This window comes from Ursus americanus, chromosome 35 (genome assembly GCF_024610735.1).
Source record: "Ursus americanus isolate L20-20 chromosome 35, mUrsAme1.1.p, whole genome shotgun sequence".
NCBI classification, from domain to species: Eukaryota; Metazoa; Chordata; class Mammalia; order Carnivora; family Ursidae; genus Ursus; species Ursus americanus.
In genome coordinates this window covers 19,402,291-19,423,725 of record NC_142161.1, presented here as the reverse complement: position 1 = coordinate 19,423,725, position 21,435 = coordinate 19,402,291, and the positions used below count along the sequence as shown (strand labels likewise).

Here is a 21,435-nt window from a genome sequence, read left to right as displayed (position 1 = left end):
GATATTTGAATTTTAAAATTGTCTTCAAATTAATGCGTATTTTAAAACTCCAACATAAAATTAATTCAATGAAAAGAAATAAACGTGTGCATTTCTTTTCTTTTCTTTTAATCTATTTGAGAGAGAGAGTGCAGGGTGGGGGGTGGGGGGAGAGAGACAGAGGGAGAGAGAATCCTGAAGTAGACTACCCCTCCCCTTCCCACCCAGTACGGAGCCCAACAAGTGACTCAATCCCAGGACCCTGAGATCATGATGTGAGCCAAAATCAAGCGTAGGTCGCTTAATCGGCTGAGCCACCCAGGTGCCCCAATGCATGCATTTCTAAAGGTAGTTTCCACCATCGAGGAATTTCCCTTCTCACTTGTACCCCACTGGTTTGTATATGATATATCTACAAATCCATAAGATTAATCTTGAATGAACTACAATGGACTCCTAAAATACACACAAACAAACGCAAAAGTTATACCAGGGAGTTTTTAAAAGAATTCAGTCTTTAAGTTTGGAGAGGAAATGCTACAAAAGTACAGTGATTTATGGCAACATCTAGGGGTTTTTGTTTTGTTTTGTTTTAAGGCACAATATAACAGAACAGAGTAATTTTCTGAGTTATCTTCTATTTTCACTGTGATTTGAAAATCCTTAAGTACAGTGTGGTCACCTAGGTTTAGATTAATTATAAATAAAAATTTGGTAACTATCACAGTATTATGGGAACTGGAATAAGACATTATTTTTTGACATGTTCCATTAGAGAACTCCACGTCATGCATCTATACACCTAAAACAGCCTTTGTATTAACTACAACTTACTTACACACTTCCTTTTCATTTCATTAAAAAAGCATCACCCTTCTGCTCTAGGGTTAGTCCTCCATCTACGTATACTTTATACCTTACCTCCTCATGCTTTCTTAGGATTCTCCTTTAATCATTTTTTCCTTTTTTCATGTATAAGTTTTTGTGTGCGTATATGCTTTCAATTCTTTTGGGTATATACCTAGAAGTAACATTGCTGAGTCGTACAGAAACTGGCTTATTTTTCATCATTATCATCATTATTTTGTTTTTTTTTAAACAATCAAATGAATTTTACTATAAAATAAATATGTTAATTTACAGTAAGAATATCTATTCCTTCCCAGAAAAAATGACCTAATTTATCCATACATGAACTATTAATATAGAGGGAACTATATTTCAAGAACTAAGTTTCAGTGTTTCAAATTCCAAGTCTTTGGTGGGCATTCCCAGAATACTTCCTTCATATAAGTGCTTAAAGTGTTTCGACCAATGTTGGTTTATGGGCCACATCTGTTGGTTCTACTGTGTACTAATTTTCTGTGTTTAATTTGGATATATATTTTGCATCAAACATACACTAAGTATCCTAACAGAAAGTCACGTGAGTATAAATGAATCCTAAATGTAATTTAGTTTGAATGTTCCAAAGCACTTTCCATGGCTGCCCTCAGTAAATGTCAGTGGTTTTAATTATGGATATGAAAGCCTGCCATGTCAGTCTTAGGCACATATTACACTTGATTTGCCAAACATTTTGCACCCTGCGTTTGCTTTCTGTCTACAAAACTAAGGCCTATAGGTATCGAAGCACGTTATTTTCAGGCAGTCAGAACATATGTATAAGAATCTTCACTCATCATAGTCAGACATTTTTCTCAAATAGTTATTGCCCATGCTAATAGCTATACAGTAATCAGTACCTTTAATATTAAATAAATCCCATTTGATTATTCTGGGGACAGAAACTGTTTCCTGTGCCTCCCAGAGGTTTTCCTTGATAATAGATATGACCTGTAAAATTAGAGACAAAAGTATTGCCATATTAAAATCATTCCAAATGTTTACTGAAAATGCATTTCCAATTATTCAATCTGCCTCACGTAGGTCATATTCCTAAGGTTTTCTGGATTCTAATTTATTTCCTCAATTTCCAATAACGGTGATTTTTTTAGAGAGCAAATATTTTATCCTTCTTGGCATCTGAGAATGTAGCTAAGAGTCAGTATTATTTTCCATGCTCTCAAACTCTAACAAGCCATCAAAGAAATACTAGTTTTACCCTTTTTCTTTTTTTTTTTCTTTTTTTTTTTAAGATTTTATTTATTTATGTGACAGAGAGACAGCCAGGGAGAGAGGGAACACAGCAGGAGAGTGAGAGAGGAAGAAGCAGGCTCCCAGCGGAGGAGCCCGATGTGGGACTCGATCCCGGAACGCCGGGATCACGCCCTGAGCCGAAGGCAGACGCTTTAACGACTGCGCTACCCAGGCGCCCTACCCTTTTTCTTTTATTTTCATTTATTGTTGAGTGCTATCCATACCTGCCCCCCTACCCCCCAACTCCCCTCTCCTTCCTGGGAGTATAACCATCTAGTTCAACAAGAGTAGTTACCAATAAAGCAGTAACCGCTTGAGTGTGGACAATGCTTTTCTCTTTATTTCATTCCAGTTGTATGGAGTAGGATTAGATAAGTACAATCTTACAGATTGTGCTCATCGTCTGGCCCACTAGTTTTCAAGAGTGAGAAACACTGAATCTTATACTAGACAGTAGAGGAGAAGGAACAACTCATCCCATAATCTCTTTTTAGGAATTCAGGCAATTATATTTTGAACTACTGACCTGGTGTGAGTCTTTGCAATGGATCCTTCTTCTGAAACCCATGAAGGCAATCCAGGTCCAGGTACTATTAGATCAGATAGGAAAGAAGTTTATGCAAGTTCCAGGGTTAACCCCAACCCATCTTTCTTATCTTTTACACAACATCTCAATAATCTATGGAATATATAAATTTTTAACCATACTGATTTCATAGTGCCAACTACTTAGTCACTTACCATCATCAAATTTGGTTAAGAGATATTACAAATGTCCATTCCAATTTTCAATCATGACACAGTTTGGATGGTAAGCCTGTTAAGTCCATTACATATGATGCTTCTTAACCCACAAGTGTACTGCAATTTTGGTCACATGGGTTTTTAAATCAGATGATATATAAGAAGGAAGTCCAAACTAAAACAGCATTTAAAAAAAATTTTTTTTAAAGATTTTTTCTTTATTTATTTGACATAAAGAGACAGCCAGCAAGAGAAGGAACACAAGCAGGGGGAGTGGGAGAGGAAGAGCAGGCTCCCAGTGGAGAAGCCTAATGTGGGGCTCGATCCCAGAACGCCAGGATCACACCCTGGGCTGAAGGCAGGCGCTTAACGACTGCGCCACCCAGGCGCCCCTAAAACAGCATTTTTATCCTGATTCTCTAATGGCATTTGAAAAAAATCTGAACTCTTTGTTCATAGTTATCATAACATAGTACCACATATCAGACTTATTTTACTTTTTATAACAGGTAGGAAATTTAACTTGATTGTTGGGGTTAATGTAAAGCATGAAATCAGCCATAATACCTGGCTTGCTAAAATGTGACACAGAAGCTGCTGGGGGCAAGGGAAGGTTTCAGAGAAGGATGTAGGCCTTTGGAATGCCAGGCCTGTGTGACCGCTCTGCCATTGGAATGCCAGGGGGAGTTGCCTTCCGGAAACTTTCCGAGCCCAAACAGCTGCCCTGTGATCTAAGAGATGTAGACGTTGTCCCTTAGGCTATATTTAGCAGAACTCTTAGAACGTGCAGATTAGCATATCATATTGTTCCCATAAACAGATCCTCCCAGTTTCAGTAAGACCCCTTGTTACACATCACGTGCTTGAGAAACAGTGATAAGGATTTGTGATTACCCTGAAGGACCAATAAAAGCAGGAGCAAAGAGCAAAGGGTCTTTGTCTTTGAGCGTTAGCCCCCTTGCCTTCTCTCTTTCACAGCAAAGTTTGGAGTGATCTTTCATTGGTCGGTACAGGGATTGCTGGCCATTCTGGCACTGGTTAATTATTTTTTTCATATTCTTAATTACATAATAATTTGAAAAGCCTTCCCCCAAAAGAATGTCTTAATATGAAGATTCTTTTTTTTTTTTAAGATTTTATTTACTTATTTGAAAGACAGATCACAAGGAGGAAGAGCAGCAAAGGGAGAGGGAGAAGCATGGTCCCCACTGAGGAGGGAGCCCCATGAAGGGCTCAATCCCAGGACCCTGAGATCATGACCTGAGCTGAAGGCAGACGCTTAACCAATGGAGTCACCCAGGCGTCACTTAATATGAAGATTCTTTATTGCAAAAGCTTTTAACTCCAAGAAAGTGAAAGACCACTTTGGAAAGAGAAATATGCAGCCTTGAGGAAAGGATGGCCAATGCTATTTTCGACAAAAAGAAAAATGACATGAAGTTGTCATAAATTCTCTTTTCATTCAGTCTGGATCCCCCAAATTGTCTGATTGACTTTCCTCCTTCTAATCCCATGTAGCTATGTATTTTGAAGATGACAACACAAAAAACGGTACCATATTATCATTTCTCATAAACTATGTGCAAATAATATCGTTACAAAGAGAACGCCCCCCCAAAAATAAGTTGGAGTTCATACTCAAGTGAAAGTCAGATAATTTGGCATAATATATTTTTTTAGAAATGACTTCTGACTCTATTACAAAAAGAAAGCCTATCATTTGTTTAATGGAATTGATTTGGGGGATTTTTTTGCCAACTTTATTGAGGTATGATTGATAATTAAAAATTGTATATATTTAAGGCATACAATTTGATGTTTTGATATACATGTACACTGTGAAATGATTAACACAATTAAGCTAATTAACAAATTAACATGTCCATCACCTCACATAGTTACATTTGTGTATGTGCATGTGGTAAGAACACTTAAGAGCTTATCAAATGTCAAGTGTACAATATAGTATTATTAATTATAGTCACCAAGCTGTAATCTTTTAATTATAAGGGGACCTGTGAATCTATGGAGGTGTGGGTTTTTTGTTTTTTGTTTTTTTTTAATTAGGTGTATTACCAGTCGGAACAACAAAAAATTTCAGTAAGCATGAAGGGGAGAAATAGGGAGTAAGAAAATAGTTATAATTACCACACACAATATCAAAGTCCAAGTTAAAGAATTAAGAACTATCTTTTTCCCCATTTTTCACATTTTCATCAAGTCCTATATGACAAAAGACAATTTTTATGGTCACCTGCAGAGGCAGCTAGACTCAAAAGTTTGTCTCAGATATCAAGGCTGATGACACCACATGCTTGATGAGTACAAAGAAGGTCTGAAAATCTTGATGACTTATGTAATTCAGCAGGTGTGAAATAGCTTGAGAGAGCAACAAAAAGGAGACTGGCTTGGGTTTTTATCGTGGCCAGGGAGTAAGGCCAGGGGGAGGGCTCCCACTGAGAGGGAAGGAGCTTATATAGTTTGAATGACTCACTTTCACCAAAGGAGGGATATAGGTTTTCTTATCTGCTGGCAGGGATGTGGGGCACAAGGGGAAAGAGGGAAGGCTGAGGTTTAAGAGATGTCAGTGGTTCATTATCAAAAGATGGAATCAGACTCCTTATGACAACAATAAAACCAACTTTAAGTATCTCCAAGCCTCCTTTCAAGGGGGTGTTCTTGATTTGCAATCTCCTCCAATGATATTGAGATGTATTACCATTTCTATGAGGATTCACAAGGTTCATCAATATATTTACTACCCGTTAGGGTACAGATGCTTTCATAAACACAGCCTCTGTCTTTGTAGCCCCATCAACAGCATTCACTGCTCTGCTAGTGAGCTTGGCAGGATTTTTCTAATTACCAGGAAAACAAACTCCAGGTTAGCATATTTAAATTGGAAAAGACACAAGAGTACATGATCTGTGCCACGTGGTTTGGTTTCTGTGTGGTTTGTTAGTTTTTGCCTTTAGTCTTAATGTCTGTGCTTCCTCATTTCTTATTGGGATATATTGAAAATGTTCTTATATTTATTTCCAACAGCATTTTTGAGATGTAATTTATATACCACAAAATTCACTTTTCTTACTTTGAATGTGCAACTCAACGATTTTTATTAAATATACAGAGATCTGCAAACATCACCACAAACCTATTTTAGTACCTTTCTATTACTGCATAGATAACTCTTGCCTGTTAACAGTCAATTCCTCCTTCTACCCCAGCTCCAGGCGTCCATTAATTTGCTTTCTGTCTTTACAGATTTGTCTTTTCTGGATATTTCAGATACAATGACTCACACTGTATGTAGTCTTTTGCCTTTGGTTTCTTTTACTTAGCATAATATTTTTTAATTCATCCATGCTGTAGCATGCACAGGCACCTCATTCCTTTTATATTGCTAAATACCATTCCATTGTACGGGTATGTTACAATTGATTATCCATTAACCAGTTGATGAACTTTTGCATTGTTGTCACTTTTGGGATGTTACAAATAATTCTGCTACGAATATTCACATTTGTCTTTTGTGGGTGTATATTTATATTTTCCTGGATAGATACCCGGAAGTGGAATTATTAGGTTACAAGGTAAATTTTTGTTTAACTTTTTAAAACACTGGGAAACCATCTTCCAAATTGGCTACCACTTTGCATTCCCATCATAAATGTAGAAGAGTTCCAGTATCTCTACGTCTTCCTCAACTCATTATTGTCTTTTTGTTTATGGCTATTCTAGTGGTTACATAGAGGTATGTCATTATGATTTTAATTTGCATTTCTATATTCAGCATGTATGATGTTGAGTTTCTTTTCTCTTTATTCTATTTAATTGGACATTTGAAATGTCATCTGGATTATGTCTCTGGCTGCTATTGTTTGTTTACTCTCTCTTTCTCTCTGTCACACACACACACACACACACACACACACACACACACATACACACACACTTTCCTTGATTTCTAGTCCATTATTGATAAACTGTTGTGCCTGGTGGGTGTTTTGATTCTCTAGTTCTGTTACCTTCTTATAACAACAGCCCCTGCTATTTTCCTACATTTTTGTATTGCAAATTCTTCAGATCCACTAGTCTCCTATGGGGATATTCTAAAGTACCAACTACAAAGTTATAGGATTTATTACTCTTGGAAGTCAGATTGTTTTAATAAGCACTGCATTTTCTATTAAGATGTTGCTATGCTTTTTAACTATGTTTTTCTTAATATTTGTAACATACATATTTATTTAGCATACAGGTGTTGTTGATTTAATAGCTGTTCTCAAGGGGAAAAATAATCCTCAGGGAATTTTACTTTTGATTAGAGTGACTTTAACAAGAAATTGTCTCCTAATAAGATTCTAATTGCTTAAAATCAAGTAAAGAGAGTCTCAAAGTCTACTCTGGGAGGCCATTTTACAAGTTTTGGAATTATCTTAATCTTTTTTTTTATAGTGAAAGCCCTGGTACTGAATGCATCTATCACTCTTAAATGGACATTCTGTGAACTGTTTCTTAACATACTGTATTGATCAGCTGGGAACTCTGAAAAGGGACCATGATCAATGGGGAGAGGAGTAATGGGTCTGGCAGTTAATTGTGTATGCCTGTGCCTGGGGGCATGCTCTTCTCTACTGGTAGATGATGATAGCCAGCTCATTATTTTTCCAAATTACAAATGAACTCCCTACTTTTTTCTTATTGTCTCTGAAACACCAAATAAAATGTCAATTGGAGCCAATATTATAAAGTAATGAAATCCCTAGAGCAAGAGAACCCTAGTAAAAGAAGAAAATACCTAATTAAAATGAAAGAATGAAGCAAAATGCTTTTATTAGCCTCAGTAAGACAGAATATGTGTGAATCCCCAACGCAGGTCTTGGATTTAAAATGTTTTTATGCCTAATATAAACAAAGGAGTCCATTTCTAAGGACTCCCAAATGTACCATTATGTAGTTAAATCAGAACACTTTTCAATGGCATTCCATTAACTTGCTTTGTTGGAAAAAAGATTCTCACCAAAGCCCTGTCTGCCAAATAAATATAGTAATGTTTTCTCTAAAATAAAGAAAACCTGGTGGGATTATATTTAAACTCTCCAAAGCAGACAGATTCTCTATATGAAGCTCTATTACACAAAATAAAATTAAATATATACTTCCTTTCACACTCACAATCTAAAAAAAAAAAAAATCGAAGTTGTGTTAATTTTGATGACATTTTGAGACTAGTAATTGAGTTCCTGGTTGGAACGGAGTGGAAACACCCTGCTCAGGGTCACACAGTATGCAATTTAACTCAGTTCTGATGCTATCTGCCCAGAGTGTCAGATATCAAAAGTTAAGGGCTTGGTCTCACAAGACTGCCCCCACTTCCAATGCCAGCTGCAAGTCCAGGTTATCATGTAGACTTGTGACTGACCAACTGTAAATCAGGGTTTCCCATGACTCCCCTCATGAGATTCAATCATTTGTTGGAATGGCTCACGGAACCCAGGAAAACAGTCTACTTACCAGGTCACTGGTTTATTACAAAGATTATAACTCAGGAGCAGCCAGATAAAAGAGATGCACAAGGCATGGTATGGGGGAAGGGACACAGAGTTTCCACGCCCTCCCTGAGAGTACCACTCCCCCAGCACCTCCACATGCCCACCAACCTAGAAGCTCTCCAAACCTCTTCAGTTAGAATTTTTTATGGAGGCTTCATTACCTAGACATGATCGATTAAATTACTGGTCATTAGTGATTACCTCAACCTCCAGCCCCTATCCTCTACCCAGGGGTAGGGAAGTGGGCTAAAAGTTCTAACTCTGAATCTGTGCGTGGTTCCCCTGGCAATGGGGCTCCATCCTTAGGGCTTCTCCAAAAGTCACCTTATTAACCTGAACTCAAGTGTGGTTAAAAAAAGCTTGCTATGAATAAGAAAAGACATTTTCACCTTTTCACTCTGGAAGGAGTTCAAGAACTGTAGTGATCTGAAGACAAAAAAGCCCAAATATTATAACAAAAGATACTCCCATGACTCTTATTGCTTAGGAAATTACAAAGGTTTTTGAAGCTGTGTTACAGGAAAAGGGAGAAAGACCAAATAAACATTTTTTATTATAAATCACAACATCACAGTGCCTTAGTACCATCACTTAAAACTAAGAATATTTCTATGTCCCAGAACTTCAACCTCAAGTGTCTAACTTTGAGAAACTTCCAACTATACACAAGACATCCCAGATACTAACTGCATCATTTAGTACATAAAAAACAAAACTTACAATCTAAATATTCAAAAAAATCAACGTCTAAATCAAATATGGTGCATTTCTACAGTTCAACAGAAAGCATGTATAAAGGAATGTTTGATCTGCATGTTTTAATATGAATATTCTCAAGGAAAAAAAAGTTGGTTAAAAACAAGTGAGCTCCTAAGAGTATTAAAGTAAGATAGAATTTATCTGAAAAAATACAGAAAGTTTAACAAAATATTGTCTATTGGTCTTCACAATGTTTTTAACTATACATAAAATTTCAAAAATCAGTCAAGAATGATGCAAGAAAATAATGATCAACTCTGGTGAGGAAGAGAGGTGACTACAGTACAGAATGACAATTAGGGAGTAGTTTTAATTTTATTAATAATATGCATATGTTATAAGAGAGAACATATTCATCTATTACTTATATAATTAAAATTTAATAAAACTGGATAGCTATTAAAATTTAATACTCATTAAAATTTATGAATAATTTCATTGGAAACTGTTAAGTAAATATCATGTCTTCCTATATTCATAGACTCATATTAAAGATTAGGGTCTATTTCCTGCAGTGAAAATAGTTTCAACAACAGATCCATTTTTGTTAAATTTGTATACCACAGGTAAATGCATATGTTGTTACTAATTTACCTTGTGAGTTAATTTACTGCTGCCATAAAACATCCATGCAATCATGAGTGCTTGTAGGTATCTGTGAAGAAATTGCATACTCAAATTGAATGCAATTGCTAAAATGTTAGCATTAATATTTTTATAATAATATTAACGGCAATGTTGCATGGACAATATGGCCTCCTCTTTTACCAGCCCATAAGCTGGCTTTACAATGAACTGCATTCCATTTTCTGTGGTCCACAGGGTTATGACTGTGAAGAGTTACATGCTGCCATATCACTGTAATTGAGAGGACCTCTGAAAGTCATATCAACACCCCCACAGTTTTGATCCCAGACATTCTCACACTCACATAAATTATTTTGATTTAGCCGCTATCTAGGTTATCTTACCAACGTTCAATTTTAACAGCCATTTTAAAATTCTCAAGGGATGGTTTAAACTTGTCCTGGCCCATGACAAACGGAGGTGAGTACTAGCGTTAAGAAGTGAGAATGGACAGCAACTATAGTGAGTATCCAAGAAGCAGAGGTAAGAAGATTATGGTGAGGTGGAGGAGGGAAGAGAAGAGCATGCAGACATAGGTCTGGGGAGGATGATCAACTTCCTACGTTTTTGGCTGCAGAGCTATTCTCTGAGCCTACAGCCGTGAATAACAAACCAGTATATGCACATTAGAAAATGAATTTAATTTTTCTAAGAAAACAGGTGAATTTCTCTTTAAAGAAAACTTAGAATATTAGAGCTTCTGTTCGATTCATATTCTGTGTGTTTTAACAAGTTTACAATATTCCACCGTAGAGCAAAGTAGAAATATATTGATAAAAAGCCACTTTAAAATCAATCTTGTCACTTCAATGTGTAATATTTTGACATATCTATAAATATCATTGAAACATTACAGTAGTGGAGTAGCTCTTAGGCCTAAAAACATAAATCTGTAAAATAGCATACAAAAGTTTTAATTTTCTAGCCAGTACAATTAGGTTTATCCTTGATTTTATTCATAGTATAAGAAAATAAAATACGGGCTTGTGATTCTATGAGATGTTTGGGTCCTTCAGAAAGGAGCCCAAAGAAGGAGACAGCCGGGTGCCATAAGGAGAAGATAAGGTAAGAAAGAGCTTTTGAGTTGTGCCCTTTCTTTTCTCTACGTCGCCTGCATGGATCAGTGTTTGCTTCTTTGCTTTACAAAAAGCAGTGATATCAGCTGAAGGCAGTGGGTAGTATTATGACTATAATGAATCCGCTTGGTATGGGGAGGATCCAAAAACAATCAGTATAGACAGGCTACCTGGCATCATTTTGCCAGTTCTTCACTTCACCTTTTAAGCAATATAATTATATCAGAATGAGAAAATTTTTTACAAAGAGCAGTTTTGGGGGGATGTATAAAGTGAGGTGCCCTACTGAGAGCCCATAGTTAACACTGTAGGGTTGAGTCCGTATTTGACATAGCAGAAACTCACGGACCTCAAAGAGGGCTCTTTTCAGTGAAGCATGCTCTGAAACATGCGAGGGCTTGCAGTCATTACAATGACCATGACAGAAAATCCTGAGATTCTTAGATAAAACAAAACCCAAAAGCGCATTGCTGTGATAGATGCACTGAAGACAACCACAAAGAGAATATTAGGGTTTTGTTTTTGTTTGTTTCTTTCTGGTTTTTGGTTTGTTTTTTCATTTCCTGAGCTGATGATACAGGCAGATTATGACATCCTAGGCAAATATCAAAATACCTACAATGGTAACATTCATAACTGACAAATCTGAACATGATATGAAAAACACTAGGGGGATGTTCTAATTGACAAAAATAGCACATTACTTAAATTAGTGCCTCAAAATAAATTAGTAGCTATCAGCTTTTTGCATAAATACAGAGAGATGAAATAAAGTTTGCAGCCAAATAACATAGAATGCACATTTTTTAGCATATGAATATGGTCATTTTGTGTGTTTACTTCAAAAAGACGTACAGTTTCCAGTTATTAAATCAAACACTATTCTTGTATTGCCGAGGAGATATTTTGTAGTTGTAATTAAAATGTATATCAGTTAACTTTAAGGGACATAATCTGGGTGGGTCTAACACAATTAGTTAAAAGCAAAGCTGAGCCTTCCCTGAAGAAATTCTGCTTATGGACAAGAGCTTCAGCTTTTGCTTTAGGGTTCCGGACTGCCTTTCCTGACAGCCTGCCCCATGGATTTTGAACTTGCTTAGTCAGGCCTCATGATCACATAATTCACATTCTTACACTAACTCTTTTAATATATATATATCTCCCACTGGTTCTGTTTTTCCGGTTGAACTGTGAAAAGCATCCACGGATCATTCATAAAAACGAACTACTGAACTAGGCCACAATCCAAAGAATCTAGGGAAATGCTATTCTCTGACCTCACCACAATAAAATTAGAGATACATAATAAAAGGTAGCTAAAAATCCCACATAATTGTGAACAAAAATCTATACTATGGACAAAGACTAACAACATGATTAAACATAAGACAAATGGATGAAAAAAAATTAAAACTAATCCAACTAGAATAAAAAAGGAAAAAGGGAGAAGCGACTATAGATATAATAGGTTTTAAAAATTAATATAATATTTTTGAATGAATAACTTCAATAACCCTAGCTGACTAGATTCGTATCTGGTGCTATGAGTAATTCCAGATCATAATAGTAGTCAAATTGTTTTAAAAGCCATTTCTACTAAACTTGCAGGCAAAAAATATTTCCTAACTTTGGATGTTGTTCTAGATAATGTAAAAAAAAAAAAAGGATTTTTGTCTAAAGAATTTTTAATGGCACATATATCATTAGCAAAATCAGATGACTTGTTTTTTTTAAATAATAGACCAGATTTTTAGAGCAGTTTTAGGTTCACAGCAAAATTAAGTGGCAAGTACAAAGAGTTCCCATATGCCTCCTGTCCCCCCTTATACACAACCCATCCAACAACATCCCCCATCAAAGCGGTACATTTGTTACAACTGATGAACTTGCACTGACATATCATTATCACCCCAAGTCCATATGGGTCTTAAAAAATCCACCATATGGGTTTTAACAAATATAATGACATGGATCCATCATTACAATTTCGTACAGAAAAGTTTCACTGCATAACATCATCAAAAGAGTTATATGAAGGTCATATTAGTGTCTAGGCAGGAAAACTCTGGAAACATCAAATAGAGGATATGGAATATGGAATTTGTTTACAAAAGTATTGAAAGTGCTGGAGAAACAAAAGGAGAATAATAAGTTCTACCCCACAAATTAAGAAGAGCTGGAAGCTGCTACCATCCCTAGGGCTGGTGGAGCAAAAGTACAAAACATGTGAAGTGATCATTGTGCTTCCAAGACTACCATGGTTACATTTACAAGACACAGGTGTTAACGAAAGGACAAATTCAAGCAACAAGAATAGATGCTGTGGGAATCTGACCTGTCTGCTTGTGACATTTAAATCTTCCACTACCGCTTGATAATATAGAGCTGCTCTACACCTAACATCATGGCTAAGTGAATCAGAAAATGCCTAATTTATGATGGGCAGCTCAGGTTACAATGTCACTTGGTGTGGCAAGGTGAGGCCATCAGTTCTCTAGCAAGGCCCACCAGCAAAGGAGAAGAGTTATTTGTAAATGTTTATATGAATTCTAATTGCCATTAACCAGAGATACACAAGCATTTTATATAAAAGGCCAAATAGTAAATATTTTAGACTTTGAAGACCATGTGGTTTCTGTCACAACCACTTAACTCTACTGTTGTAATGCAAAACAAGACCTAAAAAATATGGAATCAAGTGTCTTCTTCCAATGAAACTACGTACAAACACAAGCCATGAGCTGGTTTTAGCCATCAGGTTGTAATTTTCCAACCACTGCCATAGATGCTTGAAGCACATTTAGATCTACTTTGGACATCCAAACAGAAGGAAACTTGCACTGAGGTCTAAATGTGGCTTCTTAAAACTCCAAGTTTTATTGGCTACTTGGTAAGTGACTCAGAAAAGCACATTTAAATATGTATATGTTTCTTTAAAAAATAAAGATTACCACCAGACTTTGGAATTTTTCTTGCTGACAGGTGGTACAGGTCCATCTTGCAGATAGACTACTGTGTCTCTGGTAACCTAACCAAAGAGGCTGGTTCTCGAATTTTTATTGAGGTTTTTCACCCAAGATCTATCATTCATATGACTTATTAAAGCTTCTAAGATGGCTTCTATTTTCTGCTTACCAGGTGTAGTAAGTACTGTGATTTCTGAGAAACACTGTAATATTCTGTGGTGTATTGAGATAATAAATGTTCTTGTTTACTAAAATCTGGCAAAAACCAAGATAGTTGAAATATCTTCAAGGTAAGACCAGGCAGATACACTGCTCTGAAAGCACACCTTTCACTACCATGTGAAATAAATTCCAGTCCCGTTTTTCTTGTCTATAGATGTGATAATTATCTTTAATGTGTCTACTTGACTGAAATATAGGGTGCCAAAGTATTTGGTGAAATATTATTCCTGTGTTGTCTGTGAAGATGTTTCTTGATGAGATTAGCATTTGAATGGGTAGAGTGAGTGAAAGAAACTGCCTTCCCCAGTGTGGGTCCCATAATTCAATCCCTTGAGAGCTCGAATAAAATAAAAAGATGGAGGAAGGAAGAATTCACTCCCTTTCTGACTGCTTGAGAAGCAAAATCAGTCTCCTGCCCTCAAACTGTAACTTACACCATCAGTTTTCCTGGTTCTCAGGTCTTTGTACCCAGATTGGAGCTTCCCAACTGCAGATCAAGTGACTTCTCAGCCTCCATAATCAATTGAGCCAATTCCTTATAATACACATCTATCTAAATAACTATATTTATATTCATATATTCTATTCTATTCTATTGGTTCTGTTTCCTTGGAGAACCCTGACAAATACAAGAGATATAGAAGGAAAATATTTACCAGGAAAAATAGCTACATACCAAATTCCAGGAAGTGATTTTTTTCCCCCAGATATGAGGTAGTATCTTTAACAGCAAATCCAAGTTTAAATTATATAATCTTCACACATTCAAAAGTTAATCAAGTGAGAGAAATAAAGAAATGCCAGGAGTCCCATTTCTGTACCTTTCAAATAATTGATAGTGGTACTTCTTTCTGTAGTTCCCCCAAGAATGGAATATCACATTTGGTTTACAATTTTGAAAGGATAGTCAAGCTCCACAGGCCCTTCCCACCAGAAGAGCCATCCCTCTGTCAGCTGGGGAGCCAAAACTTGGATAATGCAAATTTTGCATGAGAAAATAGAAGCAGAACTCCTAAATGATATTAACCAAATGATGTCAACGATGCAGTTACAGAGTAATGTACTGTGATCAAATTGGGTTTTTTTCCTGGGAATATAAGAGTGATTTAATATCAGAAATGTGTTTATGAAAATCACTTCACCAATGAACTTAGAAAATTGTCAAGGAATGTGGAAAAAGCATTTGATGAATTCTGTTTCATTAAACTAAAAAGAGAAATAAAATTATTTCATTTGAAAAAAGTATCTATCACAAAACATTTTATAACAGAAAAATATCTTATCAAATATAGAAAAGTACAGAAACCTACAATGTACCTGCCAGTTTCACCGAAGTTGATGGAAGAAATGGAACTCTTAAGATTCAAGACAAAGGACTGTATTAATCACAGTACAGCAAGCACTCTGAGCATTAGCATATTTTGTCAGTTCCCCTTATCCCCAAATTCCATAGAGGCAACTAAATGGCCCTAGATGGAGTCTTCTCCATGCAGTGGACTATGTTATAGGAAAAGAACCCTGAACTTAGGAACCCAAGTCTATTATAATACTTAGTAAACATGCTTCTCCTTTGCTTCAGCATGAGATGTTATCTTTATCATGCTGGACAACAAGAATGCCTGCCCTTTACTTTGGAGAAAAACCATTATCTCTACATTTCAAGGTTCTATGTAAGCACAGTCACCCTTTCCTACCTAGAGAATCACCCCTCCTAACTTACAAGGCTATTTACATTATAAACATCCTTTAGCAATAGTCCTGACTAAAGGCAGTCATGATTCCTTTCATGAGATATGCAGACACATGAGATATCCATGAAGAATTGCCTTCCAACAGCAGGTACCCCTTAGTCATAAACCATCTTGGCCTCAGGTTAATTTTCCCATAAGTACTCCACCCTGGTGGCTACTCTGATTAACCAGAGACTGGTATCAAATCTATTCAATTTGCTTCATAGAGCATTTAATTAAGACTACTATTAACAGGACTCCAAGCAGCAAGAACACACTAAACTGCAGTACTGAGCTCAAACTTATCCCCAGGTTCTGGACCCAAAGCAGCTGAAGAAAACCATCGGGGTATTCCTCCTTACCTTTTTAAACTGGTCTTTCCTTCTGCCCCAATGCACTGATTGCATTAGCTATTGCACAAACAGTGCCTTTCCCAAAAGTTGGAAGTCTAGGACAATTTTGTCATCCATAGCAACCTTGGTCAGTAATGCAGAGACTGACCTAAATGCTACGTATAGCTGAAGTGGTTTCATTGATCATTTCAGCTTTTCTCACTGGATCATCCCATTGTAGGGATAATGAGTCTTTAAAAAAAAATATCTATCTATCTATCTATTTATTTATTTATTTATTTATTTATTTATTTATACTTTTTATTATTTTTTAATTTTAATTCCAATATAATTAACATAAAGTGTTATATTAGTTTGAAGTATATAATATAGTGATTCAATAATTCTATATGTTACTCAGTGCTCATCATGATAAGTGTACTCTTCATCCCCTTCACCTATTTCACCCATCCCCTTATCACCTCCCCCTGGTAGCCAGCAGTTTGTTCTTTATGGTTAAGAATCTGGTTTTGTTGGTATCTTTTTTCTTGTTGCTTATTGTTTCTTTCTTAAATTCCACACATGATTAGAATCAGATGGTATTTGGCTTCTCTGACTGACTTATTTCATTTACGCATTATACAATCTAGATCCACCCATGCTGTTGCCAATGGCAAGATTTCATTCTTCTTTGTGGCTGAGTAATATTCCATTGCTCTGGAAAGCTCCCCTAAGCAAACAAGGGTATCTTTATTTTGGAGATATTTCTGCTGACATCTGAAAACTACGTGATCTTTAGTGGAATTTCCTTGTACACTTGAATGTCTTCTGCGATACTTTCATAGTAGAAGTCATTATGTTTAGGGCAGGGTGGCACATTAAAAATTAACGCTGGGCCCTCACACAAGAGGTGGAGTTCCTGAAGTACACGCGGTACCCCTGGAAAAAATGTTTACAATTTTTGTCCTTCCAAGTGACCTACATCAATTCGGGGTCACAGGCTGACAATGCCTTTAGCATGGTACACCATCTTTAGGTGGCATTCATCTGCCTCATAAAATTGCTGGATCTCTGGGAATCTTTTTACATCACTGAATCTAACACACAGGAACCTTGTCCTTTCTCTTCCATAAAGTCGTAGCTCTCACAGAATCCCGTTCTGATTGACAAAATTTTAAGTATGAATGGTCTGAGATTTTGCTCTAAGGGAGATGTTACAAGTTAATCTGCCACTATTTCCTGACTGCTGATAGAGCACATAATTTCTGAGTCTAACAGAAAGGTCTTCATTTTTTTTCACAGTACAATAAGTAATATAAGCATCCACTTATTTTTGTCCGTTCAACTTGCCCCAGAACCAATGAATACTTGTACATGTGACTGGTTACATTTAGAAGAACCCTGAGCTTAGGAAACTAGGAGCCATTAAAATGGGTGGTAACCATGTCTACATTTTGCTCCACATTGAGACATTGTTTATTACTTTGGACAATGAGAATGACTGCTCTTTGTTCCAGTTGAAGACACTATCTTTATCTTTTAGGGCTATTTGCTATATAGACATGCTTGAAATTAGAGTACAGGACAAAGGAAGTTAGTGTCTCATTTTGTATGACATGCAGAAATGAGAGATCTATGAAGAATTTTCTCAATAACAGTCAGGAATAGGACAGTCATGCCTGTTATCATCATAAATATTTTAATGATTACGGTGAATTTAATAAAAAATTATTGTTCAGGTTTAGACGAGAAGAATTATCATTATTTGAAAATGAAATTATTAAGTAAAGAATCCAATATAATCAACCAAAGCCTAGGGCTATAGTATGAGAGTTCAGCTAAAATACTGGGTCTAAAGTGAACATATGTTTTCCTCAATTCTGTGCATCTGAGATTAAAAGAAAAATATAACCAGACAAACAAAACGAAATTACTAAGTGAAGCAGTCCAGCAGGGGCCCTGAAAATTCCTGCACATTTTTGATGAATGCCAAACTGCAAGTCTGTTCTATTCCCTGATACTGACTAGTTTCTGTAACTGTTCATATAGTTAAATAAATAAGTCAAGGTAAATACAGCATGAATCTCATGGGACAGCTTGTTTCCAGTAAACGTTGACTGGCTTGTTTGGTGGCTCACTATAAAAAATGGTAAGACCTTGGGATTTTCTCTTTTTCAGACAGTTCATTGTTAGTGTATAAAAATGCAAACAGAAACAATTTTACTTCTTCCTTTCTGATTTGTATGCTTTCTTTATTTTTCCTGATTTCTCTGGCTAAAACTGCCAGTACTACATTGAATAGGAGTAACACGAGTGTCTACCCTTGTTCTGTTCCTGATCTTAGAAAAAAAGCATTCAATCTTTCACTTGTTAAATATGATGTTAGCTGTGAGCTTTTCATTTATGGTTTCTATTATGTCAACATACATCATGTCTATGCCTAATTTGTTGATGTTTTTTACCATGAAAGGATTGAATTTTGTCAATGCTTTTTCTGCATCTATTGAGACCATCGCATGATTTTTATTTTTCATTCTATTAAGGCAGTGTATCACATGTATTGATATATTTGTATATGTTGAATCATCTCTGCATCCCATATGATCATGGTGTAGGATCCTTTTAATGTGCTTTTGGATTTGGTTTGCTAGAATTTTGAGAGTTTTGCATCGTATTCATCAGGGATATAAGTTTGTAATTTCCTTTTCTTATAGTGTCCTTATCTGGTTTTGGTATAGGGTAATTATGGCTTCATAAAATATGTTTGGAAGTGTTCTTTTCTCTTTAATTTTTTTGGATGAATTCAAGAAGGATTGGCATGAATTCTTTCTTAAATGTTTAGTAGAATTCACCAGTGAAACCATCTGGTCCTGGGCTTTTCTGTGTTGGGAGCTTTTCGATTACTCATGCAATCTCCTTGCAGACTAGTGGTCTGTTCAAATTTCTATTTCTTCATGACTCAGTCTAAGTAGTCTGTATATTTTTAGGAACTTATCCATTTCTTCTAGGTTATTGGGTGCTGCAATTATACAGAGCCTTAGGCCCTGCTGTGATCAGGAAGGTGAACCGGCTGTGCCCCAAAGTGGGACATGGCTATAGTTGATGATTTGCTAATGGGCAGTCTGCTAGCTGTGCTCCCCTGATGTGCAAGGTTGCTGGCCTGGCACCCTGCTTGAGTGGGGCCATCAGCTGTACCCCACATTTGGACAGGGTTAGACGCTCTCCTCCAAGGTCAGTTGGGGTCACTGGCTTTTTTCCTGGCAAAGCTGCAGGCTGTGCTTAGCAATTGCGTGGGGCTGTTGGCTGAGCTCAACTACCAGTTTGGGCTGTAGCTGGGCTTTGTGGCCCCGCGGTAACATAGATTGAGCTCCAAGGTTGCCTGGAATTATTATCCAGACTTCCAAACTAGGTGGGGCCAGATGCTATGTTCAACAGTTGGGTGGGGAAACTGCCTTGGCTCCCTGTCCAGAAAAGGCCAAAAAATCATCTGATCAGTCATGATGGCTCAGTGGCTGAGGACCCAAACTGGACAGAACTGCCAACAGAGCTCTCAGGGTGGATGGTGCCCCAGTTTTGCTCTGCAGATGGGCAGAACCACTGGCTGGGGTCTATTTGGGTTTCATCACTAAGAGAAGTTCAGTCTGCAAAGATCCACATGCTCTTTGCTGTGAGCGCCCCACCCTTCTCAGTCTCTAGCTGATTCCCCAGGTGAATCACATGAGGCAATACCTACGTGTGCCTACCCAAAACCATCCCCAAATGCTGGGGAATTTGAATGTCCACTTTAGGTTCGCATGTTCCCACTGAAGAAACTACAGGCCTGGGCACCCCCCCCCCCCCACCCAATGGAGCGCTTCACCAGCTTGGGAGAGGAACAATGAAGTCAAAGTGAAACAACTCTTCTTACCTTCTTAATGTAGGCTTTCTCCATTTTTATGGTCTGAGGGGGTTCATCAGCTTCATCCCCAGTTTCTAACATCTTTGCAAAGTTGTCTCGTCTCTGCATAATTGTAAGTTGCTTTTTCTGTGACAGGCACTGCCGTCAGGAACCACCTAATTTGCCATCTTGCTGATGTCCCTCCAACATTCTCTTGCTCTTATTTATTATCTTTCACTTCATCTACTCTTGGCTCTTCAGGTTTGCATTTTTCCCTTATGGAAGGAAGACAGCGAGAGAGATTGAGAGAGAGAGAGATTAAGAGTAAGAAGAAAAGGGGAAAAAAACCAAAAAAATTGTAGCAGCTAAATAATTCTTATGTATAAAATGCAATTCTGTCTGATGAAGCAAACAATTAGCACCATCCTACCAAATGTCATAATGGATATTGAAAACTTTCGTTTGACATTCAAATCCAGGTATGTTTTTTTAAAAATTGCTGTACTAATTGGGGCACCTGGGTGGCTCAGTGGTTAAACATTTTGATTTCAGCTCAGGTCATGATCTCAGGGTTGTGAGATCAAGCCCTGAGTGGGTGGATGTAGAGCCTGCTTAAGATTCTCTCTCTCTCTTCCTCTGCCCCTCACCCCACCTTCCACCTGCTCGCACATGTGCATGCACGTCCTCTCTCTCTCTCTCTCAAAATAAATAAATAAATAAACAAACAAATAAAATCACTTTACTAATGGGCAAAATCAGAGTGTGGAGACTGATGTACTGGAAAAATCACAGAGAAGCCTTCTGAGTTAATACTGCTGTGTTTTATAATATTGGGGAGAATCTCAAACTGACACAAAAGGCAACAATTCCTCTTTTGTGTTTTACTGAAATATTTCCTTATTTTACCTTGCATTGAAAAGCATAAATATTTTCCTTGATAATAAAAATAGAGCAGACATGTAAAGAAGTCCCACAGAGGATAAAGCTGGAAGTTAGATAAAAATGAGCCCTCTAAAATATACACCTTACAGAAATACAATCTACTTCCAAATGTTTGAAGGAAACATTCTCAGCAAACGACATCAAATATAACTGGCGAAAAGTTTTACTGACCTCAGTAGGTTTTCATGTGAAAAACACTTCAGTTGGTGGCAATGGTGTCAGATTTGGGAAGGCTCCAAGTTGCGGCTTATCAAAAATTTCATATTCCTCAAAGACATCCCTTGAACACCAGCGTAAGTATGGTCTTTCATGGTTACAAGCACCGTTTTTCTAGGTATGTGACGATGATGATCAATTTGTGGCATGCAGAGTTAGTTTTCTAGGAGCTATGCTGAAACACACCATCCTAGTGATTTGAAGGGCTGATACCAATAATTGAAATAACTTGGAAGCTAGACAACAACGACAGAAATATTACATATGATGT

The 21,435-nt window shown here is 36.9% G+C and overlaps 1 long non-coding RNA gene across 2 annotated transcripts in view; it reads right to left on the bottom strand.

The window, feature by feature from the left end:
- Positions 1-1,147: 1,147 nt before the first annotated feature.
- The window catches only part of LOC148107124 (uncharacterized), a 48,111-nt gene continuing 27,823 nt past the window's right edge, over positions 1,148-21,435 (bottom strand). The window contains exons 4-7 of one of the 2 annotated variants that reach the window (XR_015723032.1): positions 21,120-21,400; positions 20,037-20,281; positions 2,645-2,708; positions 1,148-1,815 (exon numbers count right to left, since the gene is read on the bottom strand). This is a non-coding gene — a long non-coding RNA (uncharacterized LOC148107124). The remainder of the gene's footprint in view (positions 1,816-2,644; positions 2,709-20,036; positions 20,282-21,119; positions 21,401-21,435) is intronic. The other variant, XR_015723033.1, reaches the window with a different exon arrangement.